The sequence below is a fragment of the Hyperolius riggenbachi genome, chromosome 12 (assembly GCF_040937935.1).
Source record: "Hyperolius riggenbachi isolate aHypRig1 chromosome 12, aHypRig1.pri, whole genome shotgun sequence".
NCBI lineage: Eukaryota > Metazoa > Chordata > Amphibia > Anura > Hyperoliidae > Hyperolius > Hyperolius riggenbachi.
Genome location: NC_090657.1, coordinates 60,645,705 through 60,664,011, shown reverse-complemented (window position 1 = coordinate 60,664,011; position 18,307 = coordinate 60,645,705).

Sequence of the window (18,307 nt, the reverse complement as noted above, 5' to 3'; positions counted from 1 at the left end):
ATAAACTAGCGAGACATAAATAAATATATAAGTAAAGATTAAGACCAGCGGTGACAGGGACAGAAAGTGGCTCTCTGTAAACCGGCTTTTGGTTTTATACGAAGCAGAAAGAGTTAAATGTGACCTCATCTGAGCCATCCCCCAAAACCTACAATTGGCTTAGACCCCTCGTGGTGTCATAATACCCACCTACTTGATTAATATTCTATGAGCTCTTTAACCTACATACAAGGATTTTACTATTTTGATAAACATGGGCTATGTTTACCTTTCTGCCGCCTCCCGGTCAGGGCATCGTATACTGATGGCCTTCTATCAGGAACAACCATAACCATATTCCTGGTAGCTGCCTGCCATCATCTCTTCTAAGAGAAAATCGCCTTCAAGGGCCGTTCTGATAACTGAAGCCTACTTAAATTATAACAATCCCCCCTAAAATGGCTTGATCCACAGATCCCTGCTTCTGAGCCCAGCAGTACCTGGTTTCTTTTCTTTATGTTTCACTTTTCAATGCTCGTGTTCACACACCTTCTCTGCTCTAGGTGGTTATCCCTGGGAGAGAGGGCAAGACCTCTTGGTCTTCCTGTAACCAGGCTCTCTGGGAATGCCCTACTTCTAAGTCACTCTATACCACATTCTCAGCATTTGCGTCACTTGCGTATCACTTACAAACTTGCATGATCACAGAAAAGTGAAACATGGTTTGTCTGTTAAGCAACGGAGCAGTGCCAGGTGCATTCTAAAAGAGCGCCTTTAAACAATCAGCTCCATCATAGGAACTGCTAAAACTTATACCTGTAACCCCGTATATCCCCTAATTTGGAAATATTGGTTCATGAGATTGTTTATGAGGCACCAATTTCTCAACCGTGTTAATTTGTTTGCGTAATTTAACACACAACCTCACCTGTATAATGATGCCCAAAGTTGTCATCCCCATCACGACGACCAGTGGGTGTAGGAAGAAATTTTGAACTGCAGAGGCCCAGTCCGAGTGTCCCTGGAACATAGCCGGAAACCCGTTCTACCAGGTCAGACTGGAACTCACCTGCTTATATTTGTGTTCTACCTCGTTAAGATCACCTAGATCATAGTTAAATCTTATCTCTAACTTAGTGTTCTGTTTGTTTAACCGTTGTAACAAAGTGTGGTTGTCTTGGGTCAAAACCTGTTCCCATTTGTCCCATGCCATGTTATCTTTCAGGAGGGGAACTTCCCGTGAAACTTTGAACTTTAGCGTTCTCTTAACAATTTGAGGAATTACGTCATCAAACTTGGATGACTTGATCTATATGGGATCTCCGCTCACACAATATGTTCCCCTTGAAAGATCAACCTTATCGGAACAATTATGAAAATTAACCTTGAATGTGTCATTAGACATTATGTTTAAAAACCAAACCTTTCCTTCAGCCACTGGAACTATCGGTTTGGCTTCATGGCGGATCTTTTGAATGGTAGCCTCGCATTCTGTGTTATTGAGCCAGCAGGCTTCTTCACTAAATTTGACTTGCCCTGGCAAACACAGGTACCTCTGTGAGAATTGCCAGCATGATGACAACTCTACTTGTTTCACCTCCCCGTCTAGCACCAAAAATGTTGACCTCTCAGGTCATGGTGTAAGACGTGTTGAGGAAACAGGGGTACCCAGGGATACTACTGGAAAACCTACCTGGGTTTCTCCCTCGGTGGGAACTAAGGAAGTAGAGGTGCATAAAGAAGCATTGCACCCTTTCCATTTGTGTACCCAAACATCTTGATGCTTCCATGCAAAAGATCCTTCTCCAGAAAAATCGATAAACCTCTCCTTGTCCAATCTCAGTTGTACAGGATCTTTTAGCATCTCCATGACAAAATATGTCCCCAACTGTCCTGATTGGACCTCTTCCCCCCTTATGTCCTGAGGCAAAATGCGTACCTGAGGTCGGGAAAACTGTACTCTCTGCAATCTTTCAATTAAGAGTACCTCTTCACTTTCCCATCTAGCATGAGGATAAGTGACTGCATATGGACTATGTAATATTAGCCCCTGTTGTGACCCGTGTAGTGAGAATGGGGTTCCCTGTGTTGGCTTTCCCTCCCTCGGGATCGCTCTCCCCACCCTTTTTGTCACCTGGAAATGTGGCTGGATCTCGATTTTTACTTCTTGTTTCGAGAACCAAAACCCCTCGGCTTTCCAGCCTTTCCGTGTGTATAGTTGTTTCAGAGACACTCTCTGTTGGTAGCTCCAGAGTGTGATGTTGTCCCCTGCATCTCTCCTGTAGGAGAAGTGACGCTTACTGCTCGTTCCTCTCCAATCTGGAACCATCTCACTCTGGATAACCAAGACAAGGTCCTCCTGAACCACACACTCCACCTTTTGCATGTACCCATTGTACTGCAATGTACCTTTTAACAAACCTTTGGATCGGTGCATTGGTTCTGGGAGTGTGACATTTAAGAGCAGATTTACACTGCCGTTCAATTCAAACTTCCAGCACACCTGACCCTTCAGACCTTTCACCAACATTGTGCCATGAAATTTGTTTGCACCTAGAACAAGTGATCTTTTCCTCCTTCCCTGTTTGGTCCATCTGTGCCAATCAGAGGGAAGTGGAAAAGGATCAGTACCTTTTTCTCCAAACATTAACATGCTTGGGCCTTGTGTTCTCATTAACCCCTTATTGTTCATGAGAATGTCCTCTCCTTGGTCTCCTAGGACGAAATGGCAGCCTAGGATAACCATTAGCACGGTACTCTGCATTAGCAGAGCACATCCTTGGGAAAGAAAAACACTAGCAATTTGCATTATGCTTTGCTCCGACAGTATCTTTAGTCTCTGTCCCATATTGGAAAACTCGTTCTTTTCCACTGCAGGGTCGGTCAGAAACCTTTGCTCATCTGACTGACGTCTCCATCTTTGCTGCCAGCACTGCAGCTGTCTCGATTCCATATTGCCAAACTCCTGAAATCGAAATACAAACAAATCAATTCTTATTAATGATTCGAGTTTTGCCCTGCAGTTTCTACTCTGTACACTTTAGATTGATCAATATATATCATAATCAATCTCATTTCTTTATAGTTCTCTTGAAGTTTGTTTACTCTTTTTCGTGGACTGGAGCTACACTGCTCTCCACTACCTATACCATATCATAAGTACTTATCTTTTATAAAATCTATGCTCCCACGGACCTCCCTTTTAGAAGCTCTCACCTCATTGCAACACACGTCCCCCCCCTCCCCCCTCTGTACATACTCGGCCGTAGTATGCACAGAGTACGGATGCCACTCACTTGTTCCTGCTTTGCAACTGAGCTTGCAATGCTCTTACTCATTATCGTATTTACTTACCTAGAACTTCATCGATCGCAGCCCTCTCTGCTCGAAGTCCTGTTTAGTGTACCCTCTGACCAATGTTTGCCAGTTAACCACACAGGGTTCAGGGCTGCGCATGCCTGCATGCGAATCACTGAATGCCCACTTGGTAGGTTGTCCTATGGCAAACACCGTACTGAGACACTGTCACTCTATAAATGGCAATTCTTTGTTTCTTTGTAATTGCCCCATGAACTGCTTTCAGTTCTGTTCTGTGCTAAACTTGATCAGAGCTGGAGAAAAGAAGAGAAAGAAAAATATATATATATATTTGACGAATCAGTGGGCGAGGAAAAAAACGCTAACAGCCCAGCATTGACCTCTTTGTCAATCTCTGGTCCTGTCCCTGTCCAACTATGCACTGTCCCCCCTATCTCTATTGGGAACACATGCTGCACCGCACTTTAAGGTGCCTCACTTAAAGGAATAATCCCATAAGTAACCCTGTCCAGATGCCCCCCCCCCCCCCTATCCGCTCTTGCAAACCACTCCCTGGGAACTATCTGACTTCTACATGTCTCCATGCCCATTGCTGGAAAACACTTCCTATCCGTGACCATGCCACTGCTTGGTTCACGTATGCGGACACTCCTTTCCCTGTGCCCAGCCTTCTTTTGAGAAAATCATCTGGAAGCCGAGATACCCAGTGGAATATCTCTGTCCCCACTCTGCACCCCCCCCCCCCACCAGCTGTTTCTGTGCACGGCGCCGTGTGCACAGCTGTGACGAGGGACGTGGGATCCCCCTCAGCACATCCTCCCCTTGCCATTGGGGCGTGCCTATCAGTGGGCGCTTCCCGCCCCCTCCCCTCCTAATACATCATGAAGGTGGGAGTAGCTTTCTCAGAACTGTGACTCCATTTTGAGTCCTGGAATACCAGACAAGATGGCTGCTATTCCATCTCCCATAGCAACCTCTTAATCCTATGCACATTTAGCAAGGAAAAAGACATCAGAACATACATTGTATATGCACACTAGACATTTCAGCATATGTAGACATTTCAGCAACTTAGCACGCAGCTATAAAAATACCACAGCAGTTTGTGAAATCTCTTATCTCCTCCACCGAAAAGAAACTAAACACATCTTCCCGATGCACAAATCTCTGAACCACAGGCTCTATCCAGCAGAACATCTCACAAACACCCCTGAAACTAACTCGGACATGCTGACAGAAACAAAACACGCAAAAGCCAAATACAGCAAGAGCCAAATACAGAGCTTCTCCCACTATCCCAGCTGTGACTTTAAACTGCTTCATACCTTCAAAGCGACCCAGTGAAGTGGGCTGTGTGCAATTCTGTATATCCAGCTCATGCAAAAAAAAAGAAAGAAAAAAAAATACTTCCAACTGCTAACAATTGCTAGAAATACTTCAAACTGCTAACAACAGACAGTGTAGACACTCTGCCTGGAACGTTGAATGTCCCTCACTCAACATCTGGCCTTTCTCTCCGGCTTCTCTCTCTCCCATCCATTGACTGAAACCTGCAGACTGAAGCCCGCCTCCTCCCTGCTGCGGGGGACAGTTCACACACATCTGGCAATACTCCCAGACTCCTAGTACACTATTCAGACCGTAACATACTATTGCTATTAAACCAAAGGAAAGAAAAAAAAAATCACATGTATACTGTCTAAACTGAAACTGCAGCCGCCACTAGCATAACACGAGAGAAAACAAAAACAACACAGAAAAAAAAACACGCTAGCAATGCACACCGCTGGGGAAAAAACACTGGTAACATGTAATACATAACCAAATAAACTAAACTCTATGCTTGCCTGGTCATACAGACTTTCCCTGCCAGTTCGATCAGCTACGGCAAGTTTTCTCCACGAGGTGGTGGACCTCGGTGGCCGTTTACTGAGCGTTTGCTTGCTCAGCGGATTCTCCGGTCTCAACGGTAACTTGCCCCCAAACGTTTGCCTGGGATCCCCCACCACTGAATCCGGTTCGGCAGTGGTTATGTGTACAGCACAACCAAATAAAACAGGTGCACGACTCGCCGCTGATTATTTACTCGTACTGCAGACCGTGTGCTGGCTCTCTGCAGCCTCCCGCACACATAGCTCACTTGGTAAGCTTACAGAGTCTCAGTCTCCACTCCGCTTGTGGTACTGTGAAAGTCCTGGAAAACCTAGATAACAGACTGACATCTGGCCCGGTCCTTTTCTTCCTCTGCCGTTTTCCGCGAGGCAGCACTTGGGTTTCACGGCACCAACTGTAAGAAACTATATGTTTCTCTCGACAACAACACACCTTTATTCCGGGCACCAGCAATTCATTAGTAAGAGCTGCAAACACAACTCTCATCACAGCAAACAGCATAGGAGATAGAACTTCTTTAGGCGGCTTCCAAGTTCCAAAGTGTTTATTCAGTAAACAGATATACAGATACAGTTCGTTACATCTTAGCAAAACAGATTCTTCTGTAGTAAATCCGTTGCGTTACAGCTTCTTGATTACCGTATGTTCCAAGATGAATCCTTTTCTGCTAAGACTCCTGATACCATTCTGTCTTCCTATCATTTTTTGCTTATTCAACCAGAACTTATTGACCTAATAAGACAAGCGACTTCCTGTCAAGCTGCTCTTCCGGACTTAGTCATAAAGGATGGACTCTTTTTTCATCAAAACAAGATCTTTGTTCCTCCTGAACTCCATCTTCAAACCCTACACGTTTGTCACGATAATAAACTGGCTGGCCACTTTGGGACCACTAAAACTTTTTAACTTCTGCAAAGGACTTTCTGGTGGCCTGAAATGAAAACAGACAGTCACCAATTTGTTCTCTCCTGTGACACTTGTGCTCGATCCAAAAGTTCCAGAAATAAGCCTTGGGGTCTCCTAAATTCCCTTCCGATTCCAACCCAGCCCTGGGAAGGAATCGCCATGGACTTCATCGTTGATTTACCTCCTTCAGAAGGATTCACCACTATTCTGGTAATAGTTGATCACTTCACAAAGATGGCTCATTTCATTTCGTTGAAAGGTGCTCTATCAGCTGCTTCAACTGCTGAGGTTTTCCTTAAAGCAGTCGTCAGGGGAAAAAGGATAAAATAAGTGGTACTCACCGGGGGCTTCCTCCAGCCCCAAGCTCCCAGCATGTCCCTCGCCGCAGCTAGTCCGGAGTCCGCTCCGGCCCACGTGGCTGTGCTTGACAGCGCTGATCGCGCAGGCGCAGTACAGGCCGACCTGGAGGTCGCTCTGACGTCATCGCCGGGGACCGGGACGGACCTGCGGCGAACGGCTGCGGGGAGAGCTGCGGCGAGGGACATGCTGGGAGCTTGGGGCTGGAAGAAGCCCCCGGTAAGTACCACTTATTTTATCCTTTTTCACCTGATGACTCCTCCTGATAGTCCGTTTACATGGTCTTCCATCTGACATAATTACTGATAGGGGAGTTCAGTTTACATCCAAGTTCTGGCAAGAACTCTGTAAGATCTTGGGAATCAAGTCATCGCTATCTTCAGTATATCATCCTCAAACTAATGGCCAGACTGAAAGGACCAATCAGACCCTTGAGCAATATTTAAGATGTTTTTCATCAGTCTCCCAAGAAGATTGGTCAGCTCTTCTTCCTACAGCAGAATTTGCTTATAACAATGCAGTCCATTTAGCCACCAATCAGTCTCCCTTCTTTTCCAACTATGCCTTTCATCCTTCTTTCTTGCTAAAGTGTTTACAGAAACTGTTGTGCCTACTGTCCAAGAGAGAATTACCTTTTTATCTGATAACTTTAAGAAATTACAGGATATTCTGAAAGAATCACAGAGTCGTCAAGAGACTTTTGCTAATAAGAGACGCAGAATTAGTCCAAATTTTTCTCCAGGCGATCTAGTATGGTTGTCTACTCTAAACCTTAAGCTCAGGTGTCCTTCCAAGAAACTAGGTCCCAAGTTCATCTGACCCTTTCCTGTTGAAAAACAAGTTAATGCGCTCTTGTAACGATAGGTGTTAGCGAATAACAGAGTTCTGATTATTAGGTGATCTGCAGTATCACCAATAATGCAGATACTATATCTGATTATATGGTGATCTGCAGAATCACCAATAATACAAATATAGCAAACACTAAGATTAAACCGTGACCTTAGTCACCACTTTATTTCCCTGAGTGTAGTGTTTAGTGCAACAGTAAGTAATTGATAGGTTTAACGATACCTCACCAGAGGAGCTGGTGGGTACTAACAGTATGGGGCCCCTCACCAGAGACAAGGGCTCTCTGGTGAGAGTAGAGTGGTTGGACAATCGAGTCGGTAACAGACGGCCAGATAAAGTACAAAAATTCGACAGGCAAAGGCAAGAAGGTTAAACAGGCAGAGGTCGGCAACAAGATTAGATGGGCTAAAGTACAGAAGCGTAAAGCAGAAGGATAGTCAGAAACGAGCCAGAGTCATACACAGATAATATACAGTATAGCAATGATAATAATAACTATCAAACAATTCCTATCTCTGTGTGAAATCCCCGGTTTCCTCCCGGATCAAAGCACACCGGATCTACCTAAGGTCTGAGCGCTAACACGATGTATTCGCAACAACAGACAGCGGGCAACTGACAGCCTGTGTCTTTTATGCTGGAAGGGATTCCCAGCGTCTGCCCAGCCAATCAGCGGTGAGACGCGTCCCCCGTGACGTCAGCCAACCCGCAGGTCAGCTGATGCGTCTACGGGACGCATAAAGGTCTCGCCGCTGGCCACGCGCACGCGTGACTCTGAGGCTGTGCGTGGGCGAGACTCCTGTGTGCGGCGTGTGCAGCTGAGCGGCGGGGATGGCGGCAGTGGCCACACTGCTCTTCGTGACCACCGTATCCCCGCCGCTCGTTACAGTACCCCCCCTTGAGGCGTGGGCTCCGGACACGTTTTACACGGTTTCTCTGGATGCAATTCATGAAACCTACATCTCAACTCCTCCGCATGAAGCCGATGGCCCAGAACCCACAATCTCTCTTCAGGCCCATACCCCAGGTTTCAATAAAGACACATGAAAAGACTTCACACCTCTCATACTAGATGGCAGTGCAATCACATACGTCACATCATTGATTTTTTGGGAAACGGGGTATGGGCCGATAAATCTGGGGCCTAATTTTGCTGAGGGTTGTTTCAGCGCCAGATGCCGGGTTGAAACCCAAACCATGTCCCCGGGTACAAAGTCCCATTCCACTGACCGTTTCTTATCTGCCTGTCTTTTCTGAGACTGAAAGGCTTTTTCCAAGTTATTTTTGACCATACACCAAATTTTCTTAAAAGATCCCTGCCAATCCTCCAGAGCAGGGAAAGGAGAGGACACTACAGGCAATTTCAGAAAATTTGGGAGATCTCCCTGAGACCACCTGGAAGGGAGAAAAGCCCGATGAGGTGCTTTTCAAGTTGTTGTGTGCAAATTCTGCGAATGGTAGAAACCTTGCCCATTCTAATTGGGCGTCCGCTACATAGCACCTAAGGAACTGCTCCAGAGCCTGATTAACCCTTTCCATTTGCGCATTGGTCTGCGTGTGGTAGCCGGATGAAAATGACAGGTTCATCCCCAAATGCTGACAGAAGGCTCTCCAGAATTTGGATACGAACTGGACTCCCCTATCAGACACCACATTTTCCGGAATACTGTGTAAAACAGAAAATGTGTTGAATAAAGAGATCTGCCAGTTCCTGAGCAGAGGGGATTCCGTTCAGAGGGATAAAATGAGCCATCTTGCTGAACCTGTCAACTACCACCCAAATGACCATTTTCCCCTCAGAGCTGGGGAGTTCGTCTACAAAGACCATGGACAAGTGGGTCCAAGGTTCCTCGGGTACTGGCAAGGACTGGAGAGTACCCGCAGGAGCCTGCCTGGATGGTTTGCTTCTAGCACAGACCGAGCAATCCCTCACGAACTCTCTACAATCCAGGGCCAGAGATGGCCACCAGACACATCTAGAAAGTAGATCCTGGGTTCTCGCAACACCAGGATGCCCTGAATTCTTATGTGCATGAAGCAACTGCAAAATCTGCAACCGGAAGTGTAGAGGTACAAACAGAACCCCATCAGGTTTCCCCTCTGGGACATCTTGTTGATAGGGGTCTAATGTACGTGACCAATCTTCCCAAGTTTCAGTGGCTGCCACCACGACTTTTTCGGGCAGGATATTTTCGGGGGTTGGTGGCTGTACTGTCTCAGACTCAAAGCATCTAGATAGTGCATCAGCTTTAATGTTTTTGTTCCCTGGTTTGTAAGTAATGATAAATCTAAATCTCGAGAAGAATAAAGACCAGCGAGCCTGTCGGGGACTGAGCCGCTTGGCCCCCTCTATATATTTCACATTTTTATGGTCAGTGTAGACCGTAACAACACGACTTCGAGCTAATGTCACCATTCCTCAAACGCAAGTTTGATGGCCAACAATTCTCGGTTTCCAATATCGTAATTTCTCTCGGCGGGAGATAATTTACGTGAAAAAAATGCACACGGATGTAATCTGCCTTGGAAACCAGAGTGTTGGGACAGTACAGCCCCAACCCTGATCTCCGAGGCATCCACCTCCACTATAAAGGGACAGGTGACGTCCACATGTCGCAAGATAGGGGCGGAGCAAAACAATCTCTTCAATTACGAAAAAGCAGCATGTGCTTCTAGTGACCAATTGTAAGTGTCCGCCCCCTTCTTGGTGAGATCAGTGAGAGGCGATACCACGGAAGAGAACCCCTTGATAAATTTTCTATAGTAATTGGCAAAGCCCAAAAATCTCTGGAGTGCCTTTAGCCCCATGGGCTGTGGCCATTCCAGAACTTCCGAGACCTTTTTGGGATCCATGGAGAGCCCGGAAGTGGAAATGACATACCCTAAAAAGGGAACTTCAGACACTTCAAAAAGACATTTTTCAAGCTTAGCATATAACAGGTTTTATCTAAGCTTCTTTAAGGCAAACTTTACATGCTCCCTGTGTTTTGTCAAGTTAGGTGAGAAAATCAGTATATCGTCCAGGTACACCAGAACGAACCGCCCCAGTACCTCTCTGAAAATCTCATTGACCAACTCCTGGAAGACGGCAGGAGCATTACACAACCCGAAGGGCATAACAAGATACTCGTAGTGCCCGTCGGGTGTGTTAAACCCCGTCTTCCATTCATCACCCTCTCTTATGCGCACCAGGTTGTATGCCCCTCTTAGATCAAGTTTAGAGAAGATACATGCATCAGTAACCTGGGAGAACAAATCGTCAATCAAAGGGAGTGGGTAACGATTTTTTATGGTAATTTTGTTCAATTCTCGATAATCGATACATGGGCGAAGCCCACCGTCCTTTTTCTGGACGAAAAAGAATCCTGCTCCGGCCGGAGACTTAGAAGGACGGATGAAACCCTTGGCTAGGTTTTCTTTTATGTAATCCTGCATAGCAAGTTTTTCAGGACCGGAAAGGTTATACAAATGACCTCTAGGGGGCATACAACTTGGTCTTAATTCAATGGGACAATCAAAACTCCTTTGCGGGGAAAGTTTGTCTGCCGACTTGGGACAAAACACATCAGCAAATTCTGCATATTGGGAGGGCAAGCCTTCCAACTGAACCTGGGTGGCACAAATCGCAACTCTCTCTATGCAGTGTTGATGGCAAAATGGAGACCAGCTTAACAACTGGCCAGAGCTCCAATCTATCTGGGGCGAGTGTTTCTGTAGCCACGGCATCCCAAGAATCACGGTGGACGTGTCCATTTTGAGCACAAAAAACTGTAAACTCTCTTTGTGTAATACTCCCACGTGACACCGGAGACTGGGCGTTTGTGAAAGGGCCTGTCTGCCCTGTAATGGTGAGTCGTCAACTGCGGTAACAAAAATTTGCCTGTCTAACGGAAATAGTGGTATATCCCATTTCTTAACAAAATCATAATTAATAAAATTGGCAGCTGAACCCGAGTAGACAAAACTTGGCCTCCCCAGGTAATAGAACAAGGGAGCAATAAACGATTATTGGTTAGAGGTAAAGCTGGCTCGCCTAGAGTAATACCTCTAGCTACACCTAGGCGGCAAAGTTTTCCGACTTCTTAGGGCAGTTGTGTGCTACATGACCCTTTTCCGCACAGTACAAGCAGAGCCTCTCCGACCGTCTCCGATTTTTCTCTATCCCTGAAAGCTTTGAATGTCCGATCTGCATCGGCTCATCCTGAGGAGGAGAAGGAGAAGGAGAGGCGGTGGGAAAAGATCTCCCGGGGTATCTACCGCAGGTTTGCTTTTGGTAGCGAATGCGGCGATCAATATTAACTGCTAATGAGATGGCCTTGTCAACGGTTTTAGGCTCCGGGTGACTCAGCATCACATCAGAGACGGGGTCAGACAACCCTGATAAAAAACAGTCTAATAAAGAAAAGGGTCCCCATCTAGCCGACACAGACCACCTTCTGAATTCTGCGGCATAGGTTTCCACAGTGTTATGCCCCTGCTTGAGGGTCTTAAGCTTCCTTTCAGCAGTAACTGCAATGTCAGGATCGTCGTATATTATCGCCATGGCTTTAAAAAATTCCTGAACTGAAGACAAAGCCTCATGACCAGTGGGTAGACTGTAAGCCCATGACTGTGAATCCCCTGATAACAGTGTCTTAATAGAAGTCACTCTCTGGCTCTCGGAACTGGAAGAAATGGGTCTTATTTCAAAATAAGACAGCGGTTCCTGAAATTCTAAAAAATCAGATTTATGCCCAGAAAAATTCTTGGGCATGGGCATTCTGGGTTCAACGACTTGAGAGGACTGCCATGGTGCGCCCGCAGTCTGGAGGTTCCGAACGGCCTCAGACAGCTGGTTTATCTGAGCCTGTTGGTTATTGACCGTCTCGGTTAAAGTGTGCACCGTTGTGGTCAAGGCCTCAACCTGGCTGCAGAAAGCGTCCATAGACATGTTGGTCTGTTGTTCTGTAACGATAGGTGTTAGCGAATAACAGAGTTCTGATTATATGGTGATCTGCAGAATCACCAATAATACAAATATAGCAAACACTAAGATTAAACCGTGACCTTAGTCACCACTTTATTGCCCTGAGTGTAGTGTTTAGTGCAACAGTAAGTACTTGATAGGTTTAACGATACCTCACCAGAGGAGCTGGTTGGTACTAACAGTACGGGGGCCCTCACCAGAGACAAGGGCTCCCTGGTGAGAGTAGAGTGGTCGGACAATCGAGTCGGTAACAGACGGGCAGATAAAGTACAAAAATTCGACAGGCAAAGGCAAGAAGGTTAAACGGGCAGAGGTCGGCAACAAGATCAGATGGGCTAAAGTACAGAAGCGTAAAGTAGAGGGATAGTCAGAAACGAGCCAGAGTCATACACAGATAATATACAGTATAGCAATGATAATAATAACTATCAAACAATTCCTATCTCTGTGTGAAATCCCCGGTTTTCTTCCGGATCAAAGCACACCGGATCTACCTAAGGTCTGAGCTCTAACACAATGTATTCGCAACAACAGACAGCGGGCAATTGACAGCCCGTGTCTTTTATGCTGGAAGGGATTGCCAGCGCCTGCCCAGCCAATCAGCGTCGAGACGCGTCCCCCGTGACGTCAGCCGACCCGCAGGTCAGCTGATGCATCTACGGGACGCATAAAGGTCTCGCCGGCGTGCGCAGCTGAGCAGTGGGGATGGCGGCGGCCACACTGCTCTTCGTGACCGCCGTATCCCCGCCGCTCGTTAAAGCTCTCTTTCAGGTTAACTCTTCCTGATTTTGTTCGGGTGCACCCTGTCTTTCATGTTTCCTGTTTAAAAAAATATACTTCTACAGTGGGTTGCAAAAGTATTCGGCCCCCTTTAAGTTTTCCACATTTTGTCATATTACTGCGACAAACATGAATCAATGTTATTGGAATTCCACGTGAAAGACCAATACAAAGTGGTGTACACATGAGAAGTGGAACGAAAATCATACATGATTCCAAACATTTTTTTACAAATAAATAACTGCAAAGTGGTGTGTGCATAATTATTCGGCCCTCTTAGATCTGAGTGCAGTCAGTTGCCTATAGAAATTGCATGATGAGTGCTAATGACTAAATAGAGTGCACCTGTGTGTAATCTAATGTCAATACAAATACAGGTGCTCTGTTAGGGCCTCAGAGGTTGTCTAAGAGAATATTTGGAGCAACAACACCGTGAAGTCCAAAGAACACATAAGACAGGTCAGGGATTAAGTTATTGAGAAATTTAAAGCAGGCTTAGGCTACAAAAAGATTTCAAAAGCCTTGAACATCCCAAGGAGCAGTGTTCAAGCGATCATTCAAAAATGGAAGGAGTATGGCACAACTGTAAACCTACCAAGACAAGGCCGTCCACCTAAACTCACAGGCCGAACAAGGAGAGCGCTGATCAGAAATGCAGTCAAGAGGCCCATGGGGACTCTGGACGAGCTGCAGAGATCTACAGCTCAGGTGGGAGACTCTGTCCATAGGACAACTATTAGTCATGCACTGTACAAAGTTGGCCTTTATGGAAGAGTGGCAAGAAGAAAGGCATTGTTAACAGAAAGCATAAGAAGTCCCATTTGCAGTTTGGCACAAGCCATGTGGGGGACACAGCAACCATGTGGAAGAAGGTGCTCTGGTCAGATGAGACCAAAATGGAACTTTTTGGCCAAAATGCAAAACGCTATGTGTGGCACAAAAATAACACTGCACATCACTCTGAACACACCATCCCCACTGTCAAATATGGTGGTGGCAGCATCATGCTCGGGGGCTCTCTTCAGCAGGGACAGGAAAGCTGGTCAGAGTAGATGGGAAGATGGATGGAGCCAAATACAGGGCAAACTTGGAAGAAAACCTCTTGGAGACTACAAAAGACTTGAGACTGGGGCAGAGGTTCACCTTCCAGCAGGACAATGACCCTAAACATAAAGCCAGGGCAACAATGGAATGGTTTAAAACAAAACATATCTATGTGTTAGAATGGCCCAGTCAAAGTCCAGATCTAAATCCAATCGAGAATCTGTGGCAAGATCTGAAAACTGCTGTTCACAAACGCTGTCCATCTAATCTGACTGAGCTGGAGCTGTTTTGCAAAGAAGAATGGGCAAGGATTTCAGTCTCTAGATGTGCAAAGCTGGTAGAGACATACCCTAAAAGACTGGCAGCTGTAATTGCAGCAAAAAGTGGTTCTACAAAGTATTGCCTCAGGGGGCCGAATAATTACGCACACCCCACTTTGCAGTTATTGATTTGTAAAAAATGTTTGGAATCATGTATGATTTTCGTTCCACTTCTCACATGTACACCACTTTGTATTGGTCTTTCACGTGGAATTCCAATCAAATTGATGCATGTTTGTGGCAGTAATGGGACAAAATGTGGAAAACTTCAAGGGGGCTGAATACTTTTGCAACCCACTGTAGTAAGTTTCCTGGGAGGTCTGCTCGTATTCCTTTGCCCATACTGGTTGATGGTGTTAAGGAGTATGAGGTTGAACAAATTTTGGAATATAGGCGGAGGGGAAGGTCTATTCAGTACCTAGTTAAGTGGAAGGGTTTTGGTCTTGAGGAAAGCTTGTGGGAACCTCTTCAGAATATCCATGCTCCTAGGTTAATTCAAGCTTTCCATCACAAATTTCCTGGTAAGCCTGGGGCTGAGGGCATCCGGAGGTTGCCCGTGGGGGGGGGGGGCTGCAATGTCATACTCACCGTCCTGGTCCCAGCCAACATCGCCACGCGCGTTTCCTAACGCGCGCACACAGCAATTCTTGGGGTTTTATTGCTCTTTGGCAGCCGCTTCCGGGTCATCTGCGTAGTATGCATGCATACGCAAGGTCTTTGGCACACGCAGATGGATTTACTGTTCAAACGCTAGGTGTTATGACGTACACATGCGCAGAGGGTTAGTGGATGTTTGTACGCATGCGCTGTGTTTTGGCTCCAGAATTCCCTATATAAGTACTCCTGCCCAAAGCCACAGTGCTGTGGTTTCTGACAGTTCTGGATGAGCCCGTGTATGGTGAATCCCTGCTCTGTGTTGATTACCCGTTGTGTCCCCTGGCTTGTGACCCCGACTCTACTTGATTGCCGCCTGTCCCGACCTCTGTCTGTGACCTCGATTCAGCCTGTTATCTGCCTGCCCCGACCTTGGCTCGTGACCTCGACTCTGATTGCTATCCACCTGCCTCGACCCCGGCTTGTGACCCCGACTACGTCTCTGTCTTCAGCTCCTGGATCTGATGCATTGATCTCTACACTGCAGTGTCATTTGTTCTCCAAACCACTGTGGGATAACCTAAGCGCAACCTGGTGGGCACTAGGCTGCAAAGTTCCTGCACTCCCCTCTAGGGGGTGTGGGTGAAGACCTGTGTTCACTTAGACCAGGGGTCTCAAACTCACGGCCCGCGGGCCATTTGCGGCCTTCTATACAATATTTTGTGGCCCTCGCCGGCAAAAGCTTCCTTATAGTTCGCTTCAGTGCTCCCAAGTAATCCGCCGCATCCCCGCCGCTAAACGAGGGCTGTAGAGCCCCCAAATCGCCCAGGGGGCAATCCGCCGGCATTTCCTGGAAGAGGCAGAGCTTTCAGCTTCAGCTCTGCCCCTCCTCACGTCAATCGCCGCACGGATTGCCACCTCTCCCCGCCCCTTTCTGTGAAGGAAGAGAGAGGGGCGGGCAGAGGCGGCAATGCGCCGCGATTGTGAAATTCCTTATGCGGCCCAGCCTCATCCTGACTTTGCCTCCTGCGGCCCCCCAGGTAAATTGAGTTTGAGACCCCTGACTTAGACCCTGTGCTTAGGTGGTCCATATCACAGAAGGCCGGTCAACAGCCTCTGCATCCTCCACCTCCTAACAATGAGGATGAAGCAGTATTAATTAATAATAAACAGATTTATTTGCACTAAAGCAACACATTTCGTCAGTCAAACCACTTCTTCAGGCCAATAATTAATTGCCAATCGCAGTTATGAAGCAAGGTCTCAGTGCCTCAGATTAGCAAATTAAAGCTCCTAGTAGCCAATCCAGTTAACAGCAGCTTTGATTGTCTGGTGATTTGCTAGCCCCACCTTGGTGAAGCGACCTACTGTGTTAGGAGAACATTTCACACCTCCTCACTGGCGATTTATTTGGTATAATTACTTCTGGTGTAGGGCTTTTGAAGCTGAATATATAACTGAATCCACAATAAAGTTGTCAAACTGTATTTACACCAACAAGAACGTGTTTATTCAATAACCAATAAAACATTCTGTAGAAATTTTAATGGCTCCGGAGTAAAGATGGCTGGAACAGTTCGCCGGGGAGCAGTATTCGGCGATCATTGGGCTTTTTGCCATTCGCATGGAACACAATAAAAAAAAATGCGTTCGCATTTTTACATTGAAGTCAATAGCCTCCGACTTTAGCGGTTAATAGCAAAGCCCCCTGAAATGCTAGAAACACCTAATTTGCAGGGTATATGGAGGGGGACAGTGGGTAGAAGAAGATTTTTTTTTTCAAAAAGATATAGTTTTTGAGAAAATCAATTTTAAAAGTTTCATAGAAAAAATGAGGAAAAATTAATGACAGATAATGTAGTGTAAATTTACATATATCAAAAGAAAGAGCAATTAATTTCTTGATGGGGTTTCCATACGCAGTGTGTATGGACCCCCTGGAAACCCCTCCGGAGTCACAACGATTTGGCCAGGGATCGCTATATAGCCGCAATATGGCTGTATAAAGATCCCTAGCAACTTTACCTATTTTGGAAACTTTTCTTTTTTTTTTTTTTTTTTTAGGACCAATGGGGATTGGTCTGATAACAGACCAATGGGGAGCCTTGGAGCCAAAAATCAAAGATGCTTTTAGCTCTCAGCTATAAACTTATAGCTGAGAGCTGCGCGGGGGAGTGGCGATGTGTGTCGGCTGGTGTCCAATGATCTTCAATCAACTGTAACAGAAGATAACAAGACTAGAGAATATTGGCGTGGGACATTTCTGAGGATATTGGCATGGGAACACTTTTTTAAGGTACAGGTAAGTATTTCTGGTTAATTAAGAATAATAAAATACCTTTTTTATCATTGTGTTTTTATTTCACTTAACCCTTTGTGCAAATAGGTAAGAGGTACTTTGTACCCCTATATTCATTTCTCCAGGTGGGGGGTTCATCTGTGGGTCCCTTTCTTAAAGGGGACTTCCAGTTGCCTCCATAACCCCCCCACCCCCACCCGGGAGTCATTGCCCCCACCTCCTCTTGTAGCACCGGAGGTGGGGAAAAGCCCCTTGTCCATGGATTGAATAAGTGCTCTGGGGCAAGGGGAAGGCTTGGTCACCCCTCCCCCTGGAGCCCCCAATACCATGGATCATGCGGGCTGGTATAGCTCAGGGTGCGAAGCCCCTCTCGGCACTCTGCATTTGGATAGTTTCTTGGGTCAGTAACAGCACAAAATACCTGTGTGTATTTTGTTGCCACTTAGTAAGTGTAGATCAGGGGTGTCAAACTCAAATACAAAGTGGGCCGAAATTGAGCACTGGGACCTAGTCATGGGCCGACCTCAATGTCTACTGGCCTCCTTCCTCCCTTATTAAGTTCTCTGTTTTCTAGTGGTCCTCCCCATACTGTTCCCTGGTGTCTAGAGACACCCACCCTCCCCTATACAGTTTCTAGTATTTAGTGCTCTCCCCCTACCTCCCCATATGGCTTTCCTGGTGTTCTAGCGCTTCACCTCCAATATAGCTTCCCTGGTGGTCTAGAGTGGGCCAAACATAATGCAAAGTGGAGAAACCACTTGAGGGCAAAACTGAATGGATCTGAGTACCGAATTTGGCCCGCGTGCCAGAGTTTGACATGTTAGGTGTAGACATACGGTACATCAATAAAAATGCTATGAATTAATCAAGGAAAAGGGAAAACTGTACTACAACTGTCCAACTCGACCAAGGTCCAATGTTGTGGTACTGAATACCTTCCACTCTAGCATCCGGTAAACAAGATATGTAAGATGGTCGGTGCTGGGGGCTATACTTCTA